Source organism: Acinonyx jubatus, chromosome A1 (genome assembly GCF_027475565.1).
Source record: "Acinonyx jubatus isolate Ajub_Pintada_27869175 chromosome A1, VMU_Ajub_asm_v1.0, whole genome shotgun sequence".
Lineage (NCBI taxonomy): Eukaryota > Metazoa > Chordata > Mammalia > Carnivora > Felidae > Acinonyx > Acinonyx jubatus.
This window is the reverse complement of record NC_069380.1, coordinates 117,776,223-117,791,698: the sequence shown is the minus strand read 5'-3', so window position 1 is coordinate 117,791,698 and position 15,476 is coordinate 117,776,223.

Here is a 15,476-nt window from a genome sequence, read left to right as displayed (position 1 = left end):
TTGTTTTTCAGTCTATCAAATCACTTCATGAAAAACAGATTTGCACCACGATCAGTGACAAATTATGTCACTCCTTCCAAAGTGTGTTGGTGATGGGTCACTGCACATTTGTTAGTTCATGTGCAGGCAGCAACAGCGGTAATTGTGTTGCCTCTTTGTCTCCCAGTGATAAACCCATGTGACATTTTACAGATATGGATAGTCAAAAGGGGAAATTAGCCAGAAAAGATGGAAGTGCAGCAAAGAAATGAAATGTGGTTACCCTGGAAGTCAAATTCAAATTGAATGTAAACGGAGTTACAGAAGAAATAGCTGACCAGGGAATGTATACATCATGCCACTGGGATATAATCCAGATATATGGCCAGAGGGACTTAGTAAAGGCAAATGTATCGACAGCAATGAGCACAGTGGTTGTGACCAAAAGGATGATGACGTTCCAGAAGCGGTGCTGGCAGACCAATTCACATCAAAGGTACTCTCGGTGATACCTCACATTGACAGACAGAGAAGAAAAGGGTAAAATGGTGGACGCTCATCCACATTTACAAAGGAGTTTGATAGGGGCACCTGGGTGGCTCAGTAGTTGAGCATCCGACTGTGGTTCAGGTCATGATCTCACTGCTCGTGGTTGGAGCCCCACACCAGGCTTTGTGCTGACAGCTCTGAGCCTGGACCCTGCTTCGGATTCTGTGTCTGTCTCCCTCTCTCTCTCTGCCCCTCTCCCACTATCTCTCTCTCAAATATAAAATAAAACATAAAAAATTTAAAAAAAAAAAGAAAGGAGTTTGATAATTTGCCCAGACATTGGTAGGGTGTCTGCACTGTATTGTTATATGATGGAGAGGGCAAGCCCTATTCAAATGACTCTTGGTAAGTTTTTTTGCATTAATGTTTCTAATGCTTTAAATTACAGCATGCTAGATAAATAACAGTTTTACTATCTTTTGTATTTCCCTGTACATTTATGACTGACAGAGAGTTCTCAAAGGTCACGGAACAACCATAATTTTTCCCCTTGGTAACGATGATCACTTTGCATGGTGTCAGCCTACATGGCAATTTTCACGGTCCTGCAATACTGTGTGAAGGGAAAAGGGCTATCATGCAGTCAGTTAGCACACATACTCACACAGATAGAATTTTAAGTTGGGATGAATGGGTGAGTGAGTGAGTGAGTGAATGACCGAATTCTAATTGGGCTTCACTGATACGAAACACTGGGATGAAAGAGGATATTCTTTTCCTCCCTTGCCAGTGTGATTTGCCATAGTTTCTCCCCCATCTGGATGCCCATATTCCAAGGAGTAGATATGCTCTCTGTGCTCAAGTTAATTCGGTAGCCCTAATAATAATGGCCTGGAAGCTTAGAGTAAGCTCCCAACCAGCAGGTCAGTGAAGCAACTTGCAATTGACTCTACCAGGTCCAGACCTAACCCCAGCCAATCATAGCGAGTAGCACCACTGTGTCAACCTGGAGTTGCATTTTCCGTTTCAGATACCCACAGGTTTAGACCATGGTTGTGAGGCAGAAGAACATCTTAAATAAATGAAATTTACTATTGTAATATAAACCTCAGTCCGGCCAATAACTTTCTTTTTATTGAGGTAAAATTGGTACATAACATTGGCCAATAACTTTTACAACATCTCCTCCCACATCTTTACTAGAACTGTTAATAAATATCCAGATTTTATACGCTTTTTTTTTCATGCTGAGCAGTAGTGACGTGGCCAAGATGTCAACCTTGCCATGACAGTCCTTCAAAAGCCGTAAATGTACTCTCAGGATAATTGAAAACCAAACTATTCCTGTATTTTCTCAGTACTTTTGTCATTATAATCCTGTTGGAAATACAACTGGAAAGAGGCAGCCTAGGAAATAGGCAGTATCCCCACAGCTTTTGTATGTCAGATGGACGATCACATTAGGACATTTCCAGGAAATTCCACAAACCAACTTATTTATGTTTCTTTTACTCCTGGGATTCTTCTACAAGAATGTTTTAAAAACTGAAGTAACCTCTTTCCAAAGGCTTTTAATAATTCTTTGCTCCATGGGTATATTGGAATTTTCTTCCAAATCTGTTGCCTAGGGGGTGGCTGGGCATTTCATTCCTTTCTTTATTTATTTGGCAAACATTTATTGAACACCTACTCTAATCTCAGCTCTATGCTCTGCACTGGAATCAACGCTTAAACGGTCAGCTATGCCCTTGTGAGATTTACAGATTGATGGCAGAAACAGACACTCAACAGATGAACCAAGAGGAAGACTTGGAATTAAACTCACACCACATGCCATTAAGGGAACAAACAAGAAGGAAGGCGAGATACCAGGAAAGACCTTCCTCAGGGAAGGTGGGCAGGGAAAAGCTCTCAGGAGGTGAGGTCTGGAGTAGGAGTTGAGGGAAGAAATTTCCATACAGGGGAAATCACAGGTCATGACTTCTGACACAGGAAGCTTGTGAGGGGCGTGCAAGGAAATATGAGAGAGGAACTGGAAATTCTGTGCAAAGCTGTACCTGATTGCAGCCCATTTAAAGCCAGAGTAACTGGTACCATGGTGAGCCAGCCTACATCCCCTGCCACAGCCTGGTCCCCTCAGGCTGAAGGGGTGTCCACAAGGGAGACTTCCTCAGAGAGCCTCGGCTTCACCCCATCTGTTTCCTATTTGCATTAGGGCTGTCCTGATGGAAAAGTCATGCTTGAGGCTCCATCCAGGCCCACAGCTCTGAAATTTGCTGACCCTGACTTGAGGGATCACACCAAGCTTCTTAGTTTCAGGCCAGTCTTTCCCCATGTGCTTTCTCTTTTAACAACTTCAATACTGAAGTTCTCTTCATCATCTCCCCCCCCTCCCCGCCCCTGCTCCTCACAGCAGGAGGTGAGGGTGAGGGGGCCCTCCTGAAGGAGTCTTCCTCAGGTTGTGGGAGGGGATAGCTGGCCTTGGGTCAACTCCGCACAGGAGGGAACCTTCTTGGTAGGGGCATAGAAAGTCAGGAAATCTACTTTCCCCATCCTTTTTCTTCAGGGTTTCAAAACAAGCAGGGCCCTTCATTTTTAAAGCTCATTATAGCCCATAATTGAGAAAGTCTGTGATTTGAACTAAGCCAAGAAACTACTTACCACATGTCATCATGTCATACAATAAAACTGTAACTATATGTAGAGCAATTTTTAAATAATCCATTACAGAAGTTTGTCGGCTATTTAGTCCAGCTCTTCACAATATATCTCTTATTAACAAGATTTGGGGAAAGGGGGATAACAGAGAAGGTGATAAATCCAACAAGTCACTTCTCTTGAGCTTCTTAGCTTCTTTTTTAACCAAAAGGAGATAAATACTTGGGGCACGTGGGTGGCTCAGTCAGTTGAGCATCCAACTTTGGCTCAGGTCACGATCTCATGGTTCATGGGTTCAATCCCACGTCTGGCTCTGCACTGACAGCTCAGAGCCTGGAGCCTGCTTTGGATTCTGTGTCTCCCTCTCTCTCTCTGCCCCTCCCCTGCTCACACTCTGTCTCTCCTTCAAAAATAAATAAACATTTAAAAAAAAAATTTTTAAGGAGATAAATGCCACTGTCAACCTCTTAGGATTGTTGTGAGGACTGAATAAACTGATGGGTGTCAGCAATATGGCCTAGGCTAAGTCATAGTTAGGGCTTCTAAACAGTGAGTATTATCATTATTTTACAATGAAATACCATTTCTCTTAAAAAAAAAAAACAAAAAACAAACAAAAAAAAAACTATCCTGTACCTGGCTTTTTACCACAAAGACAAATTCTTCTTTCTAGTAAGATGAGGCAAGGGTTTATTCTTTATGCTAGGGTGATTATTTTTGTGAATTTTCCTTAGATTTCTCAGTTTTGTTAATAATTTACAGATTATAGCTGGATCATTACCTCACGGATAGCACAGTTCAGTCCCACAGAGGGCAAGTCTGAAGCCACATGGAGTCTGGCAGGTTGCTGGTAAAAATAATCCACAACAGTAGTCTCGACTTCATTAGAACTCTTGACATATGGTATACACCGTATTTATTCTACTTCCTAAGCAAGAGACACTTTAATACTCATTACTCTATGAAGTAGTTACAGTCTAGATGTAAAGGGCCTAATTGGTAAACATTGTGATTTTTGACACCAGAAAAATAATAGTAATAAAATTGTATTTCCTGATTCTTTTTTAAAATGTATTTATTTTTTTCATTCCGGGGTAATTAACATAGTGTTAAATTAGTTTCAGGTGTACAAGATAGTGATTCAACAATTTTATACATTACTCGATGGGATGACCACTGGGTGTCATATGTCAGTGATGAATCACTGTATTCTACTCCTAAAGCCAAGCCAAAGTTAACACTGTATGTTAACTAACTTGAGAATGAATTAAAAAATAAAACAAAGTACGAATTCCCCTGGCGGAAAAAAAAAATAAAAAATAATTCTATACATTACTCGGTACTCATCTCCTCATCCTCGATAGATTTCTTGGGTGCTAACCATGTGCCAGTCACTGTGTTTAGTGTTCTATATGAATTGCCTCATCTATTCCACCATCTGTAAGTTAGGCACAACTCCTACCCTCGTTTTAGGGATGAGAACACAGAGATGTGGAGTTACCACGTTTGCTACCCAAGGTCACTCAGCTAGTTAGTGGCAGACACAGGACACAAACCCTGGTCTCTGTCATCCTGACTGTGCTCTCCATGGGAGAAATTTCCACATCCTCTTCAAGCTAATTGTGATGGAGAAGAGCAGACTCCTGGGGAAGTCACATCACCTCTCTGTGCCTCAGCTTCTTCGTTGGTCAAACAAGGACAATATTCTGCTTCCTCAAACAGCTAGTATGAGGGTTAAATAAGATGATGAATGAAAAGCACTTAACCAGGAACAACCTGCCTTGCCCTTTAGGAACCCCGCTGAACCCCCTGGAGTATCACACTTTACTCGGTCAGAAGAAATTTCCCCAAATGGCTTGGCCTGACAGTCCATTGTTCCTTACCGGGGTCAAGTTCCTAGCTAGCTCCATCCCCGTTTCCGCTTGTGCAGTTGGAAGGTTAATTTCTTATAGTTATTACAATGTTCCTAATCAGTACACTTGATTCCAATCTAAGAAATATACATATTTCCACAATTCTGTTGATTTCTGTGCTAAAAGATTCAACTCCAGAAGTTCTTCAGAGTCATAGTCTTCTCAGTTCCCAGCCTTCCTCTTCATAGAAATGAAATCTTAAAGAAATTGATCAGGCCATCCTTGTCCATCCTTTGAGGCTGTGCCTTGCAGGAGGAGGGATTGACATTGTACCTTTGTTGTAGCGAAGCCATGCGAATTCATAAATGCCACACACCATCATATTAAATTCTATCTCTGTCTCTCTTTCTCTCTCTCCATTGCCTACCTGCCTACCTACATATCTACCTATCTTTTCACTATCAGTTCTCATCATTATATGGAAGTCCCTTATGAAAAAGTGGGGTTTTTAAAGTTTATTTATAGAGGTGCCTGGGTGGCTCAGTCGGTTAAGCATCCAACTTCAGCTCAGGTCATGATCTCACAGTTTGTGAGTTCAAACCCCGCGTCAGGCTCTGTGCTGAGAGCTCAGAGCCTGGAGCCTGCTTCAGAGTCTGTGTCTCCCTCTCTCTCTCTGCCCCTCCCCTGCTCATGCTCTGTCTCTCTGTCTCAAAAATAAATAAAAATATTTTTTAAAAAATTTTTTAAGTTTATTTATTTATTTTGAGAGCGAGTGAGCGAGAGAGAGCAGGGGAGGAGCAGAAAGAGAGGGAGAGACAGAATCCCAGGCAGGTTCCGCACCATCAGTGAGAAGTCCAACACGGGGCTCAAACTCACAAACCATGAGATCATGACCTGAGCCTAGATCAAGAGTTGGATGCTTAACTGAATGAGCCACCCAGGCACCCCTGAAAAAGTATTTAAAAGATGGGCGCTGGAGCCAGACTTCCTGGCACCACTACTTCCTAGCTGTGTGACCTTGGGCAAAGTTGGTAACTTTTCTGTGCCTAGTTTCCTCATCCATAAAAAAGGATACTAAGAGTATCTGCATTATAAGGTTATTTGAGAAGTCGATGAGTCCAGTGCTTAAAACAGTACCTGGTACGTAGGTACTTCGAGATGTTACTATTTATTGTTCCAATTCATAGGTGGTAAATTCTGCTTTTGAAAGGTGAAATAACTTACCCAAGGTCACATGAGCCATGAGTTACAGAGCTGGGACTGACTGATTGCAGAGGTGGTGCTCCAATCATGATGCTATACTGTCCCCTGTTTAGCACATACCATGTGTTCTTTACTCAGTGAGCATGGTTGAGCATTGTGGGATACTCAAAAGAGACAAAAACACCCTTTACCAACGACTTCACTTCCAAGAACTTGCGTGAAAGAGAAACAAGTGTATAAGGCATGCATAGAAGGATGGTCATCGCAACATTATTTGTGATGGCATAAGACCAACAAATGTTGCAGTGAAAAAGAACTAGAATATTAAAAAGCTGTTACATTTGTTACAAAATAAATAAATGAATGTTTCTCTACGTATGATCTTTTGAGCACACATTTTTCATGGAAAATGTCAAATAAACTTTTGAAATATTGTTGGGGAACATACAGGCTGTGGGAATAGTTGTCGATTGTGCAGGGAGAACGGGGTCTCATGGATTCTCTAGGGCTCACTGTCTCTTGTTCTCTTCTTGTCTCTGGAGATCTTTCCAACTCAAACCATCAAAGTGACGCTCTGGTCAGGGTCCGCCAGATCTAGGAACTCAACACTGTTGCCACAAGGAAAGAGATTTTTAGTCCTAGTTTCAGACTGTAGAGTCTCAGGGGTGGTCTCTGGGCCAGCCTGGGAAGGTGGGGAGATCAAATGTCGGGCTGGGTGGCTTCCTCATGACTTAGAGAAGAAATCACTGCACTTCAGGCTTTTACCCGATTTGTATCTACCACATGAAACACAAGTACCTGGATAATCAGAAAAAGGTTTAAACTTTTTTTTTTAATTAAAAAAAAATGTTGGGCTGCTTAAATTAACACAGCGTAATGTGCACTTCCCTTTGCATGTATGGACAAAACCCTTTTTAAATCTGTATTAAAAAATAGAATTGGCAGTGGCTTTTGCTCCCATTTGAGCTTGCCAAAAAGGTTGGAAATGAGCATGCTTCTTCCTGCCTGTCTTGGCTGGGTTCCCTTTTAGAAGTTGGTTGAGACAGAATCCTTCTCTTCCCCAACTTTCCCTTGAGCAGTAAGTAGACTAAGGGGTGGGGTCCAGGAGAAGGGCCTCTGCCTTTCACAATCAAGGAGGAGGTGATATAAGAATATCAGATGCTGGCAACAAGATTTTGGAGCTTCTGATCAAGTTCCCATGTTGTTGTTTAATCCTTAATCATCCCTCTTGGCATACTTCCCATTGCTACTGCTTGCATAAAGTTGGAAAGGCCTAATTGCCTCAATCTGTATTTTCCATAAAGTTATGCTTCATACAAAATGCACAGGGACTCCCTGTATGATCATTTTGACCTAATAGGTTGTTTTGTTTGCTTCCAAGAAGTCTCTTCTATCTTCCCCTCACATTCGAAAATTTTCTTAGTTGCAAGTGATGGTCAGCAATATGGTAACTATGTAAACATTTCCTGCAGAGAAACAAGATGTTAGTTGAATTCCATACCCATCTCTCTCAATGGGTTTAATTATCAGTGGGGGTTGCTACCGTGAACAGGGGTCTTTATGGAAATTACCTTCACTATTTTGTTTTTCCTGAAGACTATTCTTCAGAAATAATCATTATTCTTCAAACCTTCTACTCCAAAAGAAAAAAGAAACAAGGGAAGTAAGGAAGAAAGGAAGGAAGGAAGGAAGGAAGGAGTGAAGGAAGGAAGGAAGGAAGGAAGGAAGGAAAAAAGAAAGAAGAATGGATGGAAGGGAGGACAGGAGAGAGAGAGAAGGAAGGAAAGAAAGAGGAAGAGAGAAAGAGAGAAATAACAGTTGATTCTAGAACAAAGAAAGATCAGATTGTTTCAGTTAATTATTAAAAATGAAATTTGAGGGTTCTTGTGATCTAAAACATGTCACTTGACTCTAGGCTTTCTCAGAAAAAAAATTCACTAAACTCTTCAGGAATGAAAGTACAAGATACACCCAAGTTATTGCATAAACCCAAAATGCTCAAGGCCATCCCATGCATGTGAAAAAGGCCAAGACCTAGGTGCCCTCCCTTTCCTACTAAAGAGGCCCTTGCACTAAAATCACTTTCCTTCTAATGTTTGAATTCTGCTTTTCATGAAAACTGTCAAAACCCTCAATAACCATAGGAGGAAAAATATCATCAATTCCTAATAGCTTGTAGTCTGTTAAATCTTTCCCTACCTTGGGATGAAGAATGATTTCTTTCTGTTGCTTTCGTTTTGTAGATTTTACTATAGATGAACACAGAGAGAGAATGAATATATAGCACTTACAAGAAAACGTGCATTTCTCACCCCATGACAAGAGATGTTATAGCATGTCATTCTTTCAAGGGAAGAAAGAAAAAGAATATTTGGTTGCATGTGGAGAGGCAACGAGAGGGAACAGTGCCTAAGCCAGAGTAGCATTGGGCCAGGACGCCAGCACTGGATCAGGTCAGGTGTGGGCACAGTGTCAGGGAGTGGACCAATCTCTGCAGGAGGCATTTTCTGCTCTGATCCCTGATAACCTGGGAATACCAGCTCTGTCAGATTAGCATGTTCCTGAAATAATATTTGAGCTTTGAGTCCCTCACCACATCCATTGCACTAAATTCTTAGAAATCAGAGCCAGTTTTCAGTCCTGAAGGCATCCGAAAGAGATACTTCACTGGCCCAGCTTCAACCAGGTATCCACCCCTGAGCCTGCCAGCTAGAAGCAAGAATGCAAGCTTGGCTACATGGGGACCTACTGGAGCAGACTGAAGAGAAAATCTCAGAAGAAGAAAGGATAAAGGAAACCTTGTGACTTGTGAGGCCTTGGGGAAAATAATTGAGCCTCTCTGAGATTGTGCTCATCAGTAAAATGAATTATACCTCCTACTGCTCTTTAAACCTTAAACTACTTGTCAAAGGTGCTAGGACTCGACTTAACTATAAGTTTAAGTTGGATCACCAGTGTTATGAGCCTACCAAAAAAGCAAGCTTGATCTTGGATAGTAATGATACAAGTAAATACAAATTAAAATGAGGCAGGTCACAGCCTTCCTTTATTAGATATAAATATGACTCCCCTGGCGTATTGGCTTCAGTTTGAGGTGCCTCACTGAAAGAGATATTAGCAAAGTGGAACAGGATATGGTGGGACTTAATAATACTTCTTACAGCATACCATGAGAACAAAAAGGATTTAAAATACACTGGTCTACAGGGTCTTAAACAGTCAGAGATTTGCTTATTTGTTTGTTTTTACATAGCAAGGTATCTAGAGACAGGTAACTCCTGGCATTGGGTCAGTGGTTCAATGATGTTAAAGTTAGCATCTCTGTGATTCTCTTGACCTTTCCTCATGGTTGCAAGTTGGCCATCAGAGCTCCAGACATCTCATCCATGTTCAAAAAAGGGAAAAGGAGAGAAGTGCCACTAGCTTGATTTGACCATAATATCAGAAAAGCAAAAGCCTTCTGAGAAAAGTCAAAGAAGAGTTTTGCTTATATCTCATTCATTAAAACTGTCTCATGGCCACATTTAATGCAAGAGAGACTGGGAAGGTATTTGGCAAGGAAGAAAGGAATTTATCAATAGCTATAGTTCAGCCAAACACGACTGTCAGAATTTCCATTGTTTCCTTTTCCTTTTTTAAAACAATTTTTTTAATGTTTATTTTTGAGAGAAAGAAAGAGAGCATGACTAGGGGAGGGGCAGAGAGAAACATAGACACAGAACCGGAAGCAAGCTCCAGGCTCTGAGCTGTCAGCACAGAGCCCAACACAGGGCTCAAACTCACGAACTGCGAGATCATAACCCGTGCTGAACTCGGATGCTTAACCGACTAAGCCACCCAGGCACCCCTTTTTTCCTTTTTAGAAAAAAAAATATTTCAGGTATATGTAAAAGAAGAGAATCTGATTGGTCCACCCTAATTAGGTATCCATGGGATCTAATCAGCTATGGCTAGAATACAAACATGGTTGTAAAGCATCTGTCTGTGACTGTGAGCCTCTCAAACTAGATTGTAAGCATCTCTAGTTAGGAGTGACAAACATGGGGAAAAAAAAAAAAAAGGAGTCACAGCCTCCACCATTCATTTAGTTAATATCCACTGAATGCCTAGTATGTATCAGATACTGGAAGCACAGGAGACACAGATGGGTGCCCTGGAGATATTACTGTGTCTCTACAATTCTTCAACTATGTGTGGAACATAAAGAAATTTGTTGAATGAGGGACGCCCAGGTGGTTCACTCAGTTAAGAGTCTGACTTCGGCTAAAGTCATGACTTCATGGTTTGTGAGTTTGCGCCCCAAGTCAGGCTCTGTGCAGACAGCTCAGAGCCTGGAGCCTGCTTTGGATTCTGTGTCTCCCTCTCTCTCTGCCCCTCCCCCGCTCATGCTCTGTCTCGCTCTGTTTCTGAAAAATAAACATTTAAAAACAAAAAAGGGAAAAAAAAGAAATTTGTTGAATGAATGAACAACAAATAAACGCAATTCTAAGAAATCTGGGAGCTGTTCTCTGCAGTCTTTGTGTAAACAAGTCCTCAAACTTACTCTGGATAGCTCTAAAGGGAAGACTGAATGTAAACACATAAAAGCTACGTGGAAATACTTTGGCCCAAACATAACTGAAACTTTCCAATAATCAGATATATTCAAAGATAGGGTAGTGAACCTACACCAGCACTGGAGGTATTCAAGTACAGCCTGATTAACTACACAGCAAACCTGTTGTATAGGGAGTAGAGATTAGATAAGGGGTTGGACTAGGCAGGTCCTCCTCTAGTCCTTGACATTTTATAAAGTGCAGCATATCACTTAATTAAGTCAAGACCCTACTTTCTAAAAAAAAAAAAAAAAAAAAAAAAAATCCCTCAAAATTATGTGTAAAATTTCTATCAATCTAGTGATTTTCATATTAAAATGCCTGTAATTGTTTACCAAATGCCGTAAATCTGGCCCTTTCCTATGGGTTAGTTTCCTGTGGTTAGTTTCATAAATCACTTCCCTTCTAGCCTTTTCACCTTACATAACCCTTCACATTGTGACAGGATGGACTCAACCATTTGTTTATGCAGATGACCTGATGTGTTGCACCACAATACTTGAAAAAACAATGAAGAAATGCTTGCTTCCTATTCCAAGACTATTCTATACGGAACAAAATTATTGTTCTGAATCTAGCCCTTCCATTGCCATCTGTGCATTTGAAAACTTAGAAGCTTAATGCTTGAAATTAGGCTCTCCGTTGCTTTAAAAACACACTGGGATGCCTGGGTGGTTCAGTCAGTTGAGCGTCTGACTTTGGCTCAGGTCACTATCTCACGGTTTGTGGCTTGGAGCCCCGCATCGGGCTCTGTGCTGACAGCTCAGAGCCTGGAGCCTGCTTTGGATTCTGTCTCTTCTTCTCCCTCTCTGCCCCTACCCTGCTCACGCTCTGTGTCTCTCTCTCAAAAATGAACATTAAAAAAATTTTTTTAAGTAAAAAGCACACCACTCTGGAATCACAGGTTTAACAGCACAAAGAGAACTTAAAACTCTTACGTTTTCTCAAATCAGGCATATGGTATTAGGCAGCACTAAAGAATCACAGAATAGTCCTCTTTTAGCCTCTGCCAATCTGTCTTGGTTGTGAATCCTAGATTGTTCTCTGTCTGCTGAAGCAGTCAGTAAGCATTTACTGAGTGCCTGCTAGGAATGTGGCCGTATGCTAAAGTTAGGGCCTGGCATGATGCGTAAGAGATAGAATCTCCACTCTCCAGGAACTTTCAGTCTTCAAGCAGAGAGGTCACATGTATACAGAGAACCAAGAGAGTCTGACACACATGAGCGAGAGCCAGCGTCTGGCACATAGTAGGCATGAATAAGTGTGTAAGAAGAGGGCCCAGGATGACTCCCAGAGCTCTGGCGTGCATGCCTAGATGGATGCTAATGCCAGTCACTGTGAAAAGGAAACCTAGGAGGGATAAGAATGAAGGTAGAGGAAGTGAGGAGCAGATCATGAATTTGTCTTGCACACCCGTGGGGAGTGAGATACTGCAGAGAATCTAAGAGTTTGATATAAGCGTTTAGAACCCAGAGCCTATATCTAGGATGGAGATACAAATTTGTGAGTCAGTTGCACGTAGGTGAGAAATGAGACAGTCTAGATCCACGGTTGGAGAAATGCCATCTTTAATGTCTGGGTAGAAAAAGATGTATCCACAGCTCAGGCAGACAAGGACAGATGGGTATCACAGAGATGAAGGGGACAAGAGAGGTCAACAGAAGAGGTGAATACTACTGACAGTCAAGTGAATGAGGATACAGGGGGCTGTTGGCTTTGGTGGGAGGTAGCTGGAAAAGAGCTGTGGAGGAGACGGCAGGGTTTGTGCTGATGAATGAACCAGTGGAGATGGTGGTCAGACATGGGCAGAAGGAAGACAGGCATTCTGGGCAAGGAGCCACCGTGGTACTTAAAACCCAAACAATGAAGTAGTAGTCAAAGAACGATGTGTGTCTGAGCAGAACTCCCCTGCATAGCAACCTTCCAGAAGGGGACATTGCAGAGGAAACTTGAGTCAGGTGGGGCCTGCATGTTTGGCAGAGAACTTGGATTTTTCTCTCTAACAAAAAAGAGTCATTGGTGGTTTCTGAGCCTAGAAGCAACTGTGTATGGTCACAACAGAGGCTCAGTAGTTACGGAAGATGTTCCCCTTCTGGTAACTGGGTCGGGACACACTTCAGAAATACAAATTTCAGGCTGAGATTCAGCCGCAAAGGACAAAAGCATACATTTAAGCGGACAGATTTGTTGCACTGCCCTGTCCTCATGGATGGGAAAGGTGTTATTATCACAGCAATGGCCATCACCTTTCCAAAGAGAAGAGTAGGAAACCCGAGCTCCAGACCAAAAATGGAAAAATAGTAACTATTTTCCTCCTGTGGTTTCTGACTTGATGAGTTCTATAAGGATGGGCTGTGCTGTGTTCAAGGAGTTGAGTTGACCTGGTTCCCACAACAGAAGCTTCATCAATTCTGCCTCACGACCTTGGTTAATTTGACAAGTATGAAGTCTCTGCTTGCTCCTGTAGACTCAGGGCCCTCTGGACGGTTTGGGCCATCTTTGTGTTTAGATGCAAAACCCTGTGGTCCTGACCCCTCTCGCCTCCTGCTTCCTGTTTCTAGCAAGGAAATAGAGAAGGGAAATGAGATCAAGGGGGGTTGGAGTCCTTTCTGGGACTTTTCAGGGGGAGAGGGGGTGCTGGAAAAATCAACAGAGTTGGTGCCAGGCCAAGAGAGTTGAGAAGAAAGAGGAGAAGAAAGTTGACTCCTGTCTGTGTGCCTCCCATCTTGCCCTCCCACCCAAATGACCATAATGACTACAGTGTGCCTTCCTTCGTTGATTTCCTAAGAACTTACTAAATGTTCAGCATGCCCGGGTGGATCAGTCTGTTAAGCGTCTGACTCTTGGTTTCAGCTGAGGTCATGGTCTCAAAGTTTGTGAGTTCAAGCCCTACATTGGGCTCTCTGCTGACAGTGCAGAGCCTGCTTGGGATTTCTCTCTCCCTCTCTCTCTGCCTCTCTCTCTCTCTTTCTCAAAATAAATAAATTAATTTTAAAAATTAAAAAAAAAAGAACCTATATGCTCAGTACTGACCCAAGCACCAAGGATTACCCAGCGTCGACACCATCCCTACACTCATGAAATTTGCAGTCCAACAGGACACACAGAGAATCAAGCAAGCAGTCACCTGGGCTGATACGCATTTGCAAATACAAGTGCAGTGTAAGTGCAGCAACGGACAGATGCATGGAACCAAAAAACGAGGACGCCCATCCTAAGGGCACCTTCCCTGAAGAAATGTTGCTGGAGCTAGAGCTGAAGGATAATTAGGACTTTAAATAGTACCAGGATTAGGAAGAGAGTCAAAAGAGGCAGAGCATAGGCCCTGAGGCCTGAAAGAGACTAACAGTGCTAGGAATGAAGAAAGTCCAGGCAGGACACAAGGACAGGCAGAAGAGACGGTGCCAGGAGGTCCCCAGGGACCAAACCATTCAGGGTCCCCCAGTGGTAAGGATTTAGGTAGCTATCCTAAAAGCAATGGGCAGCCACGGAGCATTTTTAAGCAGGGGGTTGGATAATGAGGTCAGACCTGTATTTGAATCATTATTGTCAACAACAACAGTATGAATGATACTGCAACTAACTCTCCATACATGTTTGGAATTAACAAGGCACTTCCCCATCCACCCCCCCCCCCACCGTCCCTAGAGCTTGTCCCTAATCTTGTCCCTGTGGTTTTTTCCGGGGTCAATAAATTGCTTGGCTGCTGCAGAAGGAAGAGAAAGAGGCAGCCGGCAGATGTTCCCCTGAAATAGTGGCCAAAAGAAAACTGCTTTCAGGCGGCTGGCACATACTTAGAAACGTGGGAGTCAGATAAGGGCATCTTGGAACTGTCTGGAGGTTAATCCAGCCTGCTTAAGAATACTCTGCATATGAGGGAAATGCCCAGGATACACTGTGCATTAGAAAAAGCCAGGGATAGAGCAACAGAGGCAGGAACCAGTGCCCCGGGTGCCCCTGTGTCCTCATATACTTAGAGGTGCACATGAATGTATTTGCATGGGAAAGAAGCCTGGAAGTCAATACACACAAAACTGTTAACACAAGTTAGCTCTGCAGAGTGGGACTGTGGCAACATTTTTATTCTTTCTTATGCCTTCCCCCTTCCCGGGGTTTCCAAATGTTTCTTTAGCGGCAGTCAGTGAGTGGACAAGAATACAGCCTCCACTGCCTTTCTAGAGGTCTTGGCTGGTGCTGGGTCCTATCCCTCCTAGTTTTCACATCCCCAAACTCCCTTGCTCAGCATCATTGATGACCAGGGTAATCTGAGAGGGAAGATTCAGCCTCTATTGACCCATTTTCTCTCAAGACAATCACTCTGCTCCTTAAGATCTCAAATGACAACGTAGAAGGACCAAGGGCAGGGCTCACTCAGCCTCCATTCAACCAGTAAGCATTGAGTGGCATTCTCTTTACCAAGGGCTGTGATTTAGATAAGAAGAGAAAAATGGGTCAACACTCACAGGAGCCACTGAGGTGGCTAAGCCTCACCCTTGTATGTTTTACCACTCATCCCCCTGACGAGGAAACCAATAATTTCACGAGACTAATATTTTATTTTTATTTTTTTTGAGAGAGACATTTAAGTTTATTTATTTATTTTGAGAGAGACAGAGACAGCATGAGTGGGGGAAGGACAGAGAGAGGGAGAGAGAATCCCAAGAAGGCTCCACACTGTCAATACATAGCCTGACATGGC